Genomic DNA, 16,958 nt, shown 5'->3' with positions numbered 1-16,958 from the left:
TTCCTGATTATGTTAGGTGAAGAATACAATGCGTGCAGTTCTGCGTTGTGTAACTTTCTCCATTCTCCTGTAATAACTTCATCCCTCTTAGCCCCAAATATTTTCCTAAGCACCTTATTCTCAAACTCCCTTAACCTCTGTTCCTCTCTCGAAGTGAGAGTCCAAGTTACACAACCATACAGAACAATCGGTAATATAACTGTTTTATAAATTGTAACTTTCAGGAATTTTCAGAGCAGACTGGATGACAAAACCTTCTCAACCGAATAATAACACAAATTTCTCATATTTATTCTGCGGTTAATTTCCTCCCGACTGTCATTCCGGCAACTCATAAGATATTCTTGTAATTAATTTTTAAAAGAAATCAAAGTTCGGCAGCCCTCGACTTCAGGCGGCTTATATCACTCCACAATCCATTTTATTTTTACTTCAATTTTTATTGTACCTGAGTTTTGGAATGTACTTCACTCCCACCCCTTCTACTAGTAAACTTCCAACCGTTCACGACACAGAGCCGAGAGCGCGTAAGCAGTACTCACTTAGTGAGTATAGTACGTTCCAGAAATATGTTCGCGTTTTCCAGTGACGAAAGAGCTTTCAATATTGAATCATATTTTCGTACAGGTACTGTCGTCCGTTTGCCTACGTCGCATCCCGGTTTCCCCCACCTGCTTCTGTTCGCCCCTCTGTTAAGTCTAGTAGCTGGGCTATCTTAGCTCTTTTCTGAAAACATTAATTTCTGTTAGGAATTGGACGTCTACGTAATATTATACAACTGTTTAAAATAACTTAAATAAAAGGGCCTCGTTAAGTAATTAACTCTCACGTGATTCCCCCCCCCCCACTTTCTACGACCCTGCGACAAAACCACTTGAACGGACAATAGATATCATTTCTGAGTAATTTTATCTTTTCGGATAACTGAAGATTGAATTTACAGTACGTAAGGTACTCTTTTATAGAGTAGGTACAGAATTATTTCAACATCAGTTACTCCTACGAAGGACGAAATTGGTAATTGGAATTAGGTCTATAGTGCGATAATATGCATAAAAGAAAAGAAGCCTGTATCGAAATGAACGGACGCCATTTTCAAAAATGTGTTTAAATATTCATATTATGATTATTTTTCAATTTAACTTCATTCTCTATATTGTACGCTAATGTGCTGTAACAGTATAATATACACTGCATAATTAATACGTCCGAATGGATAACTCAATTCGTCTGTAAAAAGACTAAATGTTAATACAGTAGTGTATCTTGATTAAACAAAAACCTAATGAAAATTATCAAACTCAAAATTGCGATATTTGCTAGTTTACATAAATGGATGAACTACTTTTCTTCCCTCCTATACCTAGTAAAGTGATTTGTTTGTATTTTACGCCAGTATCATCGAACTCCAGTCGTGGAAGGCGTAGCAAACGGTATAGCCAGGTTGATATTAAAAATGTTAGTAAAAATAAAATGATGTCCCTCTATAAGGGAATCGGGAATTTGTATTTTCATTGCACGCAGGAAACAGAGCTATCGATTACCAGTGTTTACAATTTAAACCTGGAAGGAATTAGTCCACGACTTCCGTGAATTTGATATCACATGAGAGGTAATAGAGCTGTACCGTTTTGGGAGGGAATGGGGCTATGTATTTAAAAGTAAATCGAGCAGCTCCAGTTGTTAAGAACATCTGTGTTTTCATTACGATTTAAATTAAAAAGGAGTCTAGCGTTTGCATAATGGGAAGAGGAAATGTCACGTTCATTTGTGTGAAAAAAAAAATACTGACACAGACGTCCGTGCTCTGGGCGGGATTCCAACTCCGACCTAGTAACCAGAGATCGCCAGCAGCATGTAGACTCGTCCGCCATTATCGACTGCATCGTAACTGGGACCCCTGTTTTAACAGACTGCTTTCCTGTGTATGATTTTTTGTTACTTTTTTCCTGAAACAATAGCCCGTAGCTATAGGAGCCCATGTTACGCGGTTTTGCAGCTCGGGATAGCATAGCGATATTGTCTTTCAAACTGGAATAATGCATCTGTATGATATTTTAGTACTCTCACAACTGTACTGTTGCATTAGATTATGCACATACCGTTTTCATTGTTATTTGATAAGGGGCTAAAATTATCTGTTTAACAAAATACTGCATGGAAGTTATGATTTTCAATCAAACTGAAATATTTCACGAGTTCGTTTAATTTACTTTTTTCCATCGTATTGAAATGCTCAAAGAATTTTGTTTTCAAATTTTATTTCGATGATGTTGATCATACAATCCTATACTCGAGAAACGAAATTGTTTGTTTCCCCGCCTGTCCTGATGTCCATTTACTTACAGTAATCTTACTAGACGTTTTGATTTATCTAGAGAAAATCAAAACTCGACTGGGATTTAATTGATTATTACACGATTAGAAGAAAGTATATAAAGATCAAAAGAAATAAAGTACTCTAATACAATAAAATATTGACTTACTGAAATACTAAACTGTCTCGAAATGTATTACTGTACCATCTCATCATTACAAATATTCCGCTAGATGGCAGTAGTGTATTATGATAGCTGTTCTCTTGTTACCAGTTGTGTCAACTATACAATCTTCATTGAACTCTATGGACGATTGCTAGTCAAGAAGGCTTTGTTCATAGTTTCATTTTTATTAAAACAGTTGCATTCCACTTCAATTATATTTATATATTAAACAATCTCTTATACGTGACTATCCATAATCTCATACAGGGGGAGCTGTAACATAACCTAAATAGTACAGGGACATCATTTTATTTTTACTAACATTTTTAATATTAACCTGTCTATACCTTTAGAGAACCGGAAACACCGCTTGCTCCCCCCTCCAAGACTGGAGTTCGATGATACTGGCGTAAAACACAAATCACTCTACTAGGTATAGTAAAGTAGTCCATCCATTTACATAAACTAGGAAATATCGCGATTTTGAGTTTGATAATTTTCATTAGGTTTTTCTTTAATCAAAGTACAGTACTGTATTAAGAATAAGTGTTTTTACTCACGAAGTGAGTTATCCATGCGAACGTATTCATTATGCGGTGTATATTATACTGTCTACAGCACATTAGCGTACAATATAGAGAAAGAAGTGAAATTGAAAAATAATCATAATATGAATATTTAAACACAATTTTGAAAATGGCGTCCGTTCATTTCGATACAGGCTTCAGTTCTTTTGTGCATATTATCGTACTATAGACTATTGCATCTAATTCCAATTGCCAGTTTCGTCCTTCGTACTAGTAACTCATGTTGAAATAATTCTATACCTACTCTACGTACTGTGAATTTAATCTTCACTTCTGCCCGACCCGAAAATATAAAATTACTCAGACATGCTATCTACTGTCCGTCCAAGTGGTTATGCCGCAGGATTGTAGAAAGGGAGGAAATCACGTGACAGTTAATTACTTAACGAGGCCCTTTTATTTAAGTTAAATTAAACAGCTGTATAATATTACGTAAACGCCCAATTCCTAAGAGAAATTAATGTTTTCAGAAAAGAGCTAAGACAGCCCAGCTATTACAGAGGGGCGAGCAGAAGCAGGTGGGGGAAATCGGGATGCGACGTAAGCAAACGGACAGTACCTGTGCGAAAATATGATTCAATATTGAAAGCTCTCTCGTCACTGGAAAACGCGAACATATTTCTGGAACGTACTATACTCAGTAACTCAGTACTGCTTACTATCTGCGGTCTTGGTTCTGTGTGGAGTTGGAACTTCATTAGTAGAAGGGGTGGGAGTGAAGTACATTCAAAAACTCAGGTACAATAAAAATTGAAATAAAAATAAAATGATGTCCCTGTATAAGCAAGATAAATGATGGAAGAGTTTTAATTAAGGATGATGAAATAAACAGGAATCATTTTAAAAGGTACAGTCATTGAAAGTACAATGTTGACAAACAGAGAAACAGATGCTAGGGAGGTGATAAAAATTGTAGGATAAGCAGCCATGATTGGTTGAAACACGTCGTTCCGTACCTTTTATTAGTCAAAAGTAGTATGACGTAGTAAAAGTGTAATAGAATTATTTAAGGCTTTATCTCACAGTGTTTTACCTTACTCGTAAACAGATCCACGAAATTCACTTTTTTAGTGGAGTATATGAGGATTTCTCACCTTTGAAATAAAATACCACAAGGTAGTAGCGATATTTTACTACTTAATTAACTTATTCCCAGAACATGAATTTTACCAGCAATCGAAAAGTATTGGGAATAAATCTGAATAAGGAACAAAATAAAGTTTCCTTCTCAGGCAGGATTCGAACCACGGAATTCTTAGTTACCAGTCTATCGTGCTCTGGAGTGAAGAAGGCTCTGAAATCAGCTACAAGGGTCGGTCCGTTTTTTTTTTTGCCACTACTATACATTTATCTTTATGGAAAAATTTATTCTCTCTTCTATGAGTTTTAATGACTTTTTTTTTTCTTTCTGTTAAATATTCTTTAAAATATTTAAGAACCACATCAATAGAAATTAACTTTTCCATCCTCAAACTGCCTCTTAAAAATAGACGAATCTGAGAAGAATATCCAATAGTCATATCCTCATTACAACCAGTCTTTCTAACGTTACGCAAGGCAGTTGTATGCTTTTTATTGCAGGCTTGACAAGGTCTGTGACGTCATGACAACCACGTGACTCACTGGTTGTTACCTGCCTGCTTAGATTGTGTTTGTTTGTGGTCGGCGTATGCAGAAAGAAACGAAAGTTGGTTCTGTTTAGTGTGACTGAAACGTCATGTGACGATTTATGTAGCACAAATTGTTTCGTTTTTCAGTTTTTAGTGTTGGTGTTACTGTGCGTATTGTGGCCAAGAAACCAGGTAGAACGCAAGACGTTCGTTGACTTCGGTTTCGGCGTTCATAATCTGCTCATATCCAGTGTTTCATGGATTAGCAGTGTCACCGTCATTAAGTAAATGCGTAGTGAAACAAATAGGTATGTTTTATACATAGTGCGGTGTTTTTTTTTTTCCGGCGAATGCATAAAATGCAATTTAACGTACTACGTTTGGTCATTGTCATTGTAACAAGTACAGGAAAGGAGGGTGATTATTATTTTTGGATTAGATATTACTAGATTACGGAGCTTTATCCAGTAAAAAGTGTTGAAATATGCGCTAAATTTATATATACAGTCAGTGGCGCCAACTTTATGAAAACATTGGGTGGGCTCAAGCACTTGATCATAATTTCCCAAAAGATTCTCATAAATCCTCCCTTTAATTATGTTATTTTTCGTAATATTGATGTGACTACGGATAGTATAGGCCTATACAATATACTGTAGAATGCTAAAAATAACAAAATGGAGATCTGAGAACGATTTTGTAATGTATGTAGTTAGTATAAGATCCAGGGGTTATGTTCCATTTACTTTTAGGTAACACTGTTTTGGTTTTTATGTGAATACCAATTTGTTCCTTCATTCTATGTACATGCATACCAAAACTATATACAAAAAAATCTCCGCAACATCTTGTACATAGCTGTTCTGCACAAATATCTATTTTTAGTAATTAAATAGAAAGTTACAATTATATAAACATTTCAACTAGAGGACTTGAATTATTGTTTCTAGCTATAAATTGATAATACGAAAGTGGACTCACTATTTCTTTAAATGTGCAGATTTACACCAGCCATTTCTTCCTCGTGATCACTTTGACCACATTTCCGTCCCCTCGCGTATGTGGTACCCAAGAGGTTACGTCCATTTTCGGTTTTCCCCTTCAAAATTTTCTAGAGCTCCTTCAGTGGAGCAGCGTAATCTGGAGTGAGACTAGTGGCCAACAGGCTTGGAGCTCACATATTTAGTTTCTTACAGCCCCGAACCCCTTGCAAGGACGCGTTTTGCGTACCTTTTAAAATTTTCCTCCCAATTCTCCTCTTTCAATTCAATTCAATTCACTATTACGTAGCACGGAATGATGCAAATGTGTTTCTCCCTATAAATTCGTCACAAACATGTCCTAAATCTAACTTTTCAGCAGTATGCTTATGTGGTACTAGGAGAGAGGAATTAAGTGCACACCAACAATGCATCCTTACTGTAATTTACTGATTTCAATAAGCAAGCATCACATATCACGTTCTTGTTTAGTCAAATGACACCAGTAAGGCATCACTCATGAGGTAACTAGGCCAGGAAAGAATGGAAAAGGAAATGATTATGATGATGATGATAATAATATTAATAATAATAATAATAATAGTAATAATAATAATAATAATAATAATAAGCCTAATAAATTAATAAGACGACAAATTATTGGGTGGGCTCAGGCACATATAAGTTGGCGCCATTGTATACAGTAAAAATACACTTTAGAGGTTTATTTGGTTTAATAATGTGATATAAATGAAAATAATTTAAAGTAGTAATAATTGTCATCAAGGCTTCGTCATTTTTATTATATATACTGTTCATATATCTTCTATAAATATATTAATTACTAATTAATTATACATATTTGAATTGGTTCATTTTTAACTTTCTTTGCCTTTCACATAGGTAAATTATTATGGCTGTAAACAACTGTGAAACTTGTCCTCTTACCTGTCAGAATTAGTATAAGTGCCGAGAACGATCTCTCTACATCACGTGACGTGGCTGGTGCATACTTGTAAGCAGAAATGTTCCACATTTCAAGGACTGTTTCACATTTTCTACTGACGATGTCAGCAGTTTGGGGCATTTCTTTATTGTTAGAATTATTCTCTAACACACATTTAAATTTTGCAGTCACAGCTTTACGTCGTGATCCAGGAACTGTTCCAGTGAGCCTTTTACCTTTTGCACAACTGCATGGGATTCTTTTAGGGGTGATGCTGCTTTCTGTCATGAAGTTAGCAGCCACATAAAAGTGCTCGTTCCGGAGGTTTTTTTTTATATAATTTTTATATAAATTGGAAATTATTTTTATTTTTATCAGAGAGAAATTTTGAAATTAGATAATAAATCGGGAAAAATAAGGCAGGATGTTAATATATGCATTTAAATATGTAAAATAAAAATGTGTATGCATTTAAAAGGAAACTCCTCAAAAGCTGGCTTCATTCGAACGTAAAAACCATCATTGCTAAAGATTCACTTCTAATTTTTTAATATGTCAAATCAGTAAAAACATGCAATTGCATCAAGTTCCGCGGTCTAGATATTAAAATAACAAATTTATGTTCTGCTCCACATACACGTAATATGATCGCTTTACAGTACAGTAAAATGCCCGTTATTACGGTATTATTTACATAATAATGTAGAGATATTTTGCTTAGGCTATGTTATAAAATTAATATCGTCAGATATTGCATATTCAGGGGAATAATGTTCCTTGTAAAATTACTGTAATTTAACACTACAGAAGGTACACATTTACACATCTGCATGCAAATTGAATATTTCACTAATTAAAGTATATAATGGTTTTGCGAGATATTAAATTAATCTATCTTGAATCTTGCGTATACTACTTTTAGCACACATATAAATGTTGATTGGCAAACTTACTAGTGTTCAGTTAAACAAGCAAAATAAGCAACACAAACAAATAAATACAACCACACAGGCGTATACAGGCGTAATAGTTGCGACATGTTCTACATTGGACAGACAGGCAGATCATTCCAAACTCGATAAAAAGAACACATTAAAGCAATAACCAGAGGACACAATACATCCACATACGCCGAACACATAACTAATGCTAACCATACATACAATAACATAAATACAGACATGGAAATCCTACACATACAACCCAAAAACCAAAAACTCAACACACTAGAACAATATGAAATGTACACACACACACTAAAACACACCCCGATCAAATTCTCAACACATAGATCAATTTCAGAACACACACTTTTTGACTCCACTTTTCAACACGCAAACACACCCCTACAACAGGCAGCGAAGTTCGAGATGACGCAGAGATCTAGTAGGCTATGAGGATGGTGTGAAGAAGCACCGAAACTGCTGTAAGCCATAGTTGCTTATGTAATTTAACACGAGTAAGTTTGCCAATCAACCAGTCATTAAATTATGTTTTATGTCACTTAATAAGTTATATTTCAGTATTTTAATATTTCTTCTACGATAGTGCGTAAAGTTGCATTTTACTCACTGTTATCAGTGCCTAAAGTGAGCCTTTAAAACATTAGTGCGTAAAAAAGTAATCAATTATTTTAGGCACTGCTATTCATTTTACGCAGTGCCAAAGGAAATGTAATATTCAATGTACAAACTTCATTCAGTAAGAAATTAATGCGTTATCTTGATCTTTCATTACTTAAATATTACACGAAACACAAATAAGTAACAAATTTAACATTCATACCTACATTTTAGCTCTTATTATCATGAAGTTACATGTAGTATTTATTGTAACAAGATTTATCATTCTACTGTTCTCAACCGTTGATTATATGACTGGTTTAGATGGCCATGAAATCTTGAACTTGAAGAAAACAGGCTTCCATTCCATGGATATTTTTACTTCTTAATGATTTTGAGTTTAGATGGCCATGACATTGTGATCTTATAACCTCTCTAACTTTAAATATTTATTTAATGTAAATTTGTGCTATTGTAGAAAAAAAAACATAGTATAATACACATTCGTAAAGTCATCCTTTTGGCCCTAGTGCCAAAAAGAGAACTTTACGAAGTTGGTATAACTATTACTGACTGAAGAAGGAACTGGTCTTAAAATTATCACAAATTAAAAAAAAAGTCGTCAAAACTGTTGATAATACTGCAGTAAGAAAATAGAATATTCATTACTAGAGCCCGGATTTCCATGCACTATCACATCACAAAACATGCTTAATAAGCGAAAAAAAAAAAAAAAAAAAAAAAAAAACATTAAAAATATGCACCATCAAAATTGAGTTCTACAGTACATTATGTTACCACATTTTTATTTTATTTTGAAACAACGTATTACAACTAATTTCTCAGATTTTCTTCACTTAAGCTGATGTGTTTGTCTGAAGAACGTTTTCGAACACAAAGAATAACGCATCTTTCTACGTCACAAGAAGTGACAGTTGCATACTTAAGCGAAGAAATTTGGACAAAGTGATGTCGAATTGTAAGTCTTTCACATTTCTGCATGACTATGACCCCATCAGGAATCGAACCTGCGACCTTCCGACTTTGCAGCGTTACGCCAACCGTGACGTTATCTCTCGTCCCAAAATACACAACTACATACGTCTTTATTACAACAATCCCAATAAACTACATCACCGTCCGTCTTCAAAAATTCCTTTTCCTCAATCCATTTTGACACAAGATCTCTTCTTGCAGTCCTAACAGGAGCTATAGCAAAAAATTCCAATTCGACACAATTCTCGTTCTCGTTGTCGTTTTTGTTCCCAGTTTATTGTGAACAAGCCTTTACACTAATTCGAAAATTTGTGAAATACCATTATTATTTAGTTTTAAGAGTAAAAATAATATTACAGACAAAGCATTAACTATTCAGAAGTATAATTTCTTTAATTTATTAGCTAGTATTCTGAACCTAAAAATGTATTGTGAATTCTATAGTTGCTTCGTACACAATTTTTTTTTTTCGATTTTTAACTACAAAATTACATTTTTCTTACGCTTTTATCCACACCTGTGGAGTAACGGTTAGCGCGTCTAGCCGCGAAACCAGGTGGCCCGGGTTCGATTCCCGATTGGGGCAAGTTACCTGGTTGAAGTTTTTTCCGGAGTTTTCCCTCAACCCAATATGAGCAAATGCTGGGTAACTTTCGGTGTTGGACCCAGGACTCATTTCATCGGCATTATCATCTTCATCTCATTCAGACGCTAAATAACCTAAGATGTTGATAAAGCGTCGTAAAATAACCTACCAAAAAATAAATAAAAAATCACACGCCACTCTTGTAAATTCTTGAATACTGGACATTAGGATGAATAATTAAACTGTAAATAAATAATAATGTCCCTAAAGTCGTATGATTTGTAACAATTGTTGTGACAATTGCGTAAGAATAATGTAATTTTTAGTTAAAAGTTGAAAAACAAAATCTGAACAAAGAAATTAACAACACATTTTTAGCTTCAGAACATTATTATAGATTAATTAATTTGTCCAACAGAATAATATCTGTAATATTGACAATTAATATTTGAGGAGAAAAATTCGCTCCAGCGCCGGGGATCGAGCCCGGGTCCTTGGTTCTACGTACCAAGCGCTCTGACCACTGAGCTACGCCGAATTCAATCCACAGCACAAAATTAATTAATCTATAATATTCTCATAGCTGCAGTGCATATGTCTGTACAGATTACTGTGCACTTAACTGCGGAATCCCGGCCAAACAAGTCACTCAACTGAGTGCGCTCCTAGTATAATGGCAGTTGACATTGGACATATACGTCAACATATATATGCCTAACTTGGAGTCAGGCCACAAAGTGAAACATTGAAGGAGGAAGATTCGATCCGGTGCTGTGGATTGAATTCGGCGTAGCTCAGTGATCAGAGCGCTTGGTATGTAGAACCAAGGACCCGGGTTCGATCCCCGGCGCCAGAGCGAATTTTTCTCCTCAAATATTAATTCAGAACATTAGCTAATTAAAGAAAAGAAACTTCTGAATAGTTTATTCTTTATTTGTAATATTATTTTACTTTTAAAACTAAAAAAAAGGCATTTTAATAACAATGTCAAATTAATGTAACTTTGAAAATATTGAGATTAGGACAAATGGTTATGACATTGTTTTGCTTAGAATGTTTTCGGAAATAAGCTCCGTAAGTGGCGATAAATCCTCGTGAATCATCCTGTATATGCATTTAAAAGGGAGCAACCCTCGAAATATACATTTATGCAAAATAAAGTTGCCTTCATTCGTACATAAAAATCATGATCTGCAAAGATCCCCTTTTACTTTTTCAATATGTCAAATCAGTAAAAACACGCAATAGCATGAAGTTCCGCGGTGTAATCATCAACATAATCATAATCATCGTCAATGTGATACCTTGTTTATCTTAGCCTGAGGTCCTTATAACGTCTTACCTAGACTGTCCTTCCCAACGACAGATCTTGTGGAAATGGAAATGTTGTGGACGTCCTTGTTCCGAATCTGGGCGCGATGTCCGGTCGATATTCCACTCGGATGTCCTCGTGCTCCGTTCCTGGAAACGCTAATCAGAATGACGTTGAAGTTGTCGACTTGTTCGTGCTGCCTGTGTAATGGGTCGTATAGGGATCATCCGGTATGAATGGACCAATTATGATTCATTATTATTAGTATAAGGTTTATAGTGCATTATATTCCCTCGGAGGCCGACGCAGAGCTGGAATTTTGTACCCTGGTCGATGATAAATAATGGTTAGTTACAGGGATCGGAAATTCTTGTCTGTGTCCTTGCTTTTATTGGGACCATTACACAGTGTTTCCTCAGCCAGATATTCTCAAATTTCTAGGACTTTTTATAGACTCCAGTTTAACATGGGGAAAACATATCGAATATATATGCACAAAATTATCAAGAGTTATATATTTATTAAAGAAATTAGTGACTTGTGTTTCTCAAAATTATATAAGATGTGCCTACTTTTCGATAATAGGTATGCCTTAATTTTCTGGGGAAATGGTAGCAAAATTGGGAGCGTCTTGATTTTGTAAAAGAAAGCCATTAGAATTCTATGTCAATCAAACTATCTTGAACATTGTCGACCTCTTTTCAAACAATCACAGATATTAACTGTCTATATATACACGACCTAGTCCTTTACACTCGACTAAATGTAGACAATTACTCATTAATAGCCAATGTACATGATCATGAAATTAGAAATAGTGAACAAATTAATATTCCATACTGTAGATTACATAAAACTAGTACAAATTTTTCTGTCATGGGGATGAAATTATATAATAAGCTTCCCAGTCAATATTATAAGTTACCAACCAATAGTTTCAAAGCTAGATTTTATATTTGGCTTTTAATTAATCCTTTCTACTCTGTAGATGAGTTTCTTAACATAAATTCACACGAAATTGTTTTTTAATAAATAAAGTTATTTAGATTAGTTACAATTATTATTCTGTTGAGTTTTTGAACACAAATTTGTATGAAATTGTATTTTAATAAATAAGTTTAATTGCAATTTAGTTAGTTTTCTTCAATTTAAAAGTTTCAAATTATTTCATGTTTTCATTGTATTACTTAAATTTTACTGTTTCTATTATTAGTATTTTTTAAAATGTATTTAAATGTTTTTTCAATGTATTCTGACGAAGCCTAAAACTGTATGTCTAATGGACAAATGAATTGAATTGAATTGAATTGAATTGAATTGAATTGAATTGAATTGAAACAAAGCTTCACAAGTGAATGACCCTCAACTGTCTTTCATTTGATACATCGTTAATTCACAATATTTGGGATTGCAGGTTGCATACAGGCTATTCCATATGAAATCGATCAGTAAAAAACCTCGCATTTCTTCAATACTCTAATTTTTTCCCTATTTATACAAGGTGCTGAGGAGAGTGAATTTTCAAAAATACACTATCGAAAGTCAAACGGTTTTCGTATTGTTGAGCAAAAAATTTAACGTATTTTATAAAAACAAGCCTCTTTCAGCGCTCAGAACTCTGGAACCATTTACTGCAGAACATTGAACGAGAGCTTATTTTGAAGCTGACATTTGGTAGGTTATGTTAAGAAGTAATCCTTATTTTTATTGTACAAAGAGAGACAGATAATCTGATTTTACTTGCTCTTAGGCTTTTTGCCCATTTGTAAAAATGTAAAATATATTGAGAAAAAACCTTGCATTATTAAGAGGGATTCGGCATTGTTTGCTTAGTGGCTCGGCAATAAGTTTCAAGGGTATTAAATAAATTATTTTCACACGCCTGGACTTGAACGACGCAGTACCGCACGCACTGGCAGAGAGATGAAGATAAGCGAGCGTTGGGCGTCATTTTACTCCTATGTTTATGAAAACCTGTGATAAAGCTAGCCCAGCTATGCGCTACTAGACGACAGATCACGTGTTTATGTCTCCTGGCCTTGCTTGTCTCGGCTAGCTCCCGCCTCACAGTCAGCTGGTTACTTCACGCGCGTACTATTTATTTTCTTTATTTGATATTTTCAATACTTTCTTATCAACGGTACACCAGTAAAAAATGTGTGTTTATTTGTACTTTCAATGCGGAATCTAACCATATATTTTAAAAATATTTTTTCGTGGGCAAAGGCGTCTTAATGAAGAAAAATCTAAATTTCTCCATATCCATAAAAAGTAAGAAAAACTGTTTACATGTCAATATAAACTTTAATTTCTCAGCATCAAAATAAACTATGATTTTGATCATTGGGTGAAAGGGTTTCGGAGCCACAACAGTTTAAAGTTGCTAATTTTATGAAAATACGATAAATTAAATTATTAATTTAAACACTATTAAGCTCTGATGCCTCAAACTTTGCACAAAGCATTTCATCACAGTTGTTAACGGAGAGAAAAAGTTTCATTGTATTTAGAAATTGCAAGGTCAATTTTCTCAATGTTTCGGTCGATTTGAGATGGAATAGCCCATACGGTCTTCAGAAGGGAATGGGAGCTTACTAGAGATGAACAAAACTAACTGCAGCTCTCGCTCGCTGTGTTCGCTGCATTTGTCTTTCGAGTCTCGTCTCGTCATTCTCGTTCGCTTCGAGTCTCGCTCATCATTCTCGAAATAGCATTTGGTCGGCGTGGAAAGATTTCGTAACTTTGAATAACACACCATTGAAATAAATAACATTATAAATGTTTAATATTGAGATAAAAAGACAAAAAAAAACAATATCTTACTTATCAAAATATTCTGGTTATGTAAGCGGTGTATTATGATGATAAATGATTGAAAGAACTTGTTTTATCTTTTAAATGTTCTGAAATTTGATCCGACTGAGTATATTGGAATTTAAATCAATGGCTTTCCCAAAACATTCCACGAAATGTTTCATCTATACTAATAATAAATCTGTAGCCGAAATTTTTCTGGTAATTTTCGATTTTCCAAAAATAATTGGTCCTAACATATATAATTAACCACCCGCAACCGAAAATCGCTTTTTTGAAATTTTTGTTTGTATGTCTGTCTGTCTGTATGTTTGTTACCATTTTCACGTGATAATGGATGAACGGATTTCGATGAAAATTGGAATATAAATTAAGTTCGTTGTAACTTAGATTTTAGGCTATATGACATTCAAAATACATTATTTAAAGGGGGGATTATAAGGGGGCCTGAATTAAATAAATCGAAATATCTCGCTTATTATTGCTTTTTGTGAAAAATGTTACATAACGAAAGTTTCTTTAAAAATAATTTGCGATAAGTTTTATTCCTTGAAAAATTTTGATAGGACTGATATTTAATGAGATAAATGAGTTTTAAAATTAAAATAACTGCCATCTAAGGCCGTGTAATGAATTAAAAAAGAAATGACTTCGTCTATAAGGGGCCTTGGACAGCAACAATCGAAAGCTATGAAAGATAGCCTACAGAGAATGTTTCTGTGTTTGTATGAAGTAATATCGGAAGCTAAATTAACCGATTTGTATAATTAATTATTATTTCACCATTGGAAAGTGTAGTTTCTCTAGATGGACATAATACTATAATGTTATTACAGTAACTTCTGATATAATATAATATAATATAATATAATATAATATAATATAATATAATATAATATAATATAATATAATATAATTTAATATAAAATGTAATGTAATGTAATATAATATAATATAATTTAAGTTATTTGAAGGGTTCAGAACCATAGTGGGCCAAGCGCCATTTACTGAATACGTAGAAAACAAGGGTTAAAATTAAGTTATTACCATAATTCAATGAAAACCTATAACAAGTAAAATAAAATATACACATTAAATCTAAATGATGTCAATGTTCATTAAACTATGGTTGCATGTAATAAAAATTAAGAAACATGTTAAAGGAATTGTCATTGCACCAAATGAGTGTCTCTGGACCAAAATGATCGCATTTTAATTATTTGGATGCAATTTAAATTAAGTAATATATTAAACGATTTATCCTTCTATCAAACACGAATGTTCCCTGGATCAAATGTCCTATTTTAATTATGTAATTACTTTATATTTATTTCTAACGGGTGCAGCGGAGCGCACGGGTACGGCTTATATAAAATAATTTTTATCCCGGAAAGGAAGCAAAAACGAGCAAAATTGTATTAAACTTTTTAACTGAAATTTCTCGAAGAATAACCCCCTGAATTTAGTGACATTGCTTACGGTTCATTGTATGTATTTGATTGACGATTGAGAAATTGAGAAGAGCAGTGTCTGTAATACACTGCAGCGAATTGAACGAGGTTAAGCAACATTGACGGTTCCATTTTAAGGTTCCTGGGAAGTAGTCGCTGGTACTTTTCCTTCCATGGTTTGCTGTGTGTCATTTCCTTATCTGCGTAATTTATTCCAGTTGGTTATCAAATCCTATTCTTCACGCATACTTTATCACCTTATCGTTTGTACTGGCTGTGAATAATGGTTCGGGTTCAAAGTGATGTAAAAAAAACAAAGTTTATTTATTGTTGGCGTATTTAGCCGCGAACTTAACACACTCGGGTTCGAGTCCCAACAGAGAATTGGAAATTTATGTTTTCCATTTTCTTATGCTCTGGTCTTGCATGAGGCCAAAAATCTGATATTAGAGTATTTGTTCAAAATCCTTAATGGATGGGATCAGAGGACTCTGTTTTAAAATGAGGAGGAGAAGGAAAAATAATTGAATCGATTCTTCTTCGGACTCCCTACCTCAAACTAAATTTAGGTTTTTCTGCCTGCGCAATAAGCTTTGATAGTGAGGTTCTCTAGCTACGAACTAAATTATTGACGCTCTGACACATGGTTCAAACATGGTGATATCTAAAGGTACGGTCAAACGTCGCTACTTTTGCAGCGATGCAGTACAAAAAACTGCGCAACTCTCGTGCTGCGACGTATGAACAACGGTGCAACCCGAAAAGTAGCGGCTGCCGAACCTGCTGCTCGCTACTTTTTCATGCTGCGCGCAGCTTAGAAGTAGCTACGTGTGAACAGGGTTCTCAGGGTTGCAGCCGCAGCATTTTTGATATCGGTTTTGTTGAAACTTTTGCTGCGGTTGCAACCAGTGTTACCACCCAAATGTGCCAATCTTTTATTGTTTGGATGTATTTTAATGTTAGATGTGATGAAAATAAATTATTTGTAACAGTTATTAAATGCACAACACAGTCTGAGCATATTTGCTGACGATATAATTCACTTTTTTAATTTTCTGTAGCGTAGTTTCAAACACTAGGGTTGCCAACATTCATTACGTGAATATGCAGCATTTTTGATATCGGTTTTGTTGAAACTTTTGCTGCGGTTGCGACCAGTGTTGCCACCCAAATGTGCCAATGATACTTTTATTGTTTGGATGTATTTTAATGTTAGATGTGATGAAAATAAATTCTTTGTAACAGTTATTAAATGCACAACGCAGTCTGAGCATATTTGCTGACGATATAATTCACTTTTTTAATTTTCTGTAGCGTAGTTTCAAACAGGAGGGTTGCCAACATTCATTACGTGAATATGCAGCATTTTTGATATCGGTTTTGTTGAAACTTTTGCTGTGGTTGCAACCAGTGTTACCACCCAAATGTGCCAATCTTTTATTGTTTGGATGTATTTTAATGTTAGATGTGATGAAAATAAATTCTTTGTAACAGTTATTAAATGCACAACGCAGTCTGAGCATATTTGCTGACGATATAATTCACTTTTTTAATTTTCTGTAGCGTAGTTTCAAACAGGAGGGTTGCCAACATTCATTACGTGAATATGCAGCATTTTTGATATCGGTTTT

The 16,958-nt window shown here is 34.2% G+C and overlaps 1 protein-coding gene across 11 annotated transcripts in view; it reads left to right on the top strand.

Annotated features, from left to right (window-relative positions):
• mtd (TLD domain-containing protein mustard) overlaps positions 1 to 16,958 on the top strand; it is a 1,649,382-nt gene that overhangs the window by 1,111,879 nt on the left and 520,545 nt on the right. Inside the window, exon 1 of one of the 11 annotated variants that reach the window (XM_069846162.1) lies at positions 4,739 to 4,988. The exons of the other annotated variants lie outside the window; for them this stretch is intronic. The gene's annotated coding sequence lies outside the window, so the exon portion shown is untranslated. Of the gene's footprint in view, positions 1 to 4,738; positions 4,989 to 16,958 lie in introns of those variants that run through there. 11 annotated transcript variants of the gene reach the window in all.

The sequence above is a fragment of the Periplaneta americana genome, chromosome 14, assembly GCF_040183065.1.
Source record: "Periplaneta americana isolate PAMFEO1 chromosome 14, P.americana_PAMFEO1_priV1, whole genome shotgun sequence".
In the NCBI taxonomy this organism is placed as follows: Eukaryota; Metazoa; Arthropoda; class Insecta; order Blattodea; family Blattidae; genus Periplaneta; species Periplaneta americana.
Note: the sequence above shows the minus strand (reverse complement) of the source record. Positions and strands in the feature narration are given on the sequence as shown.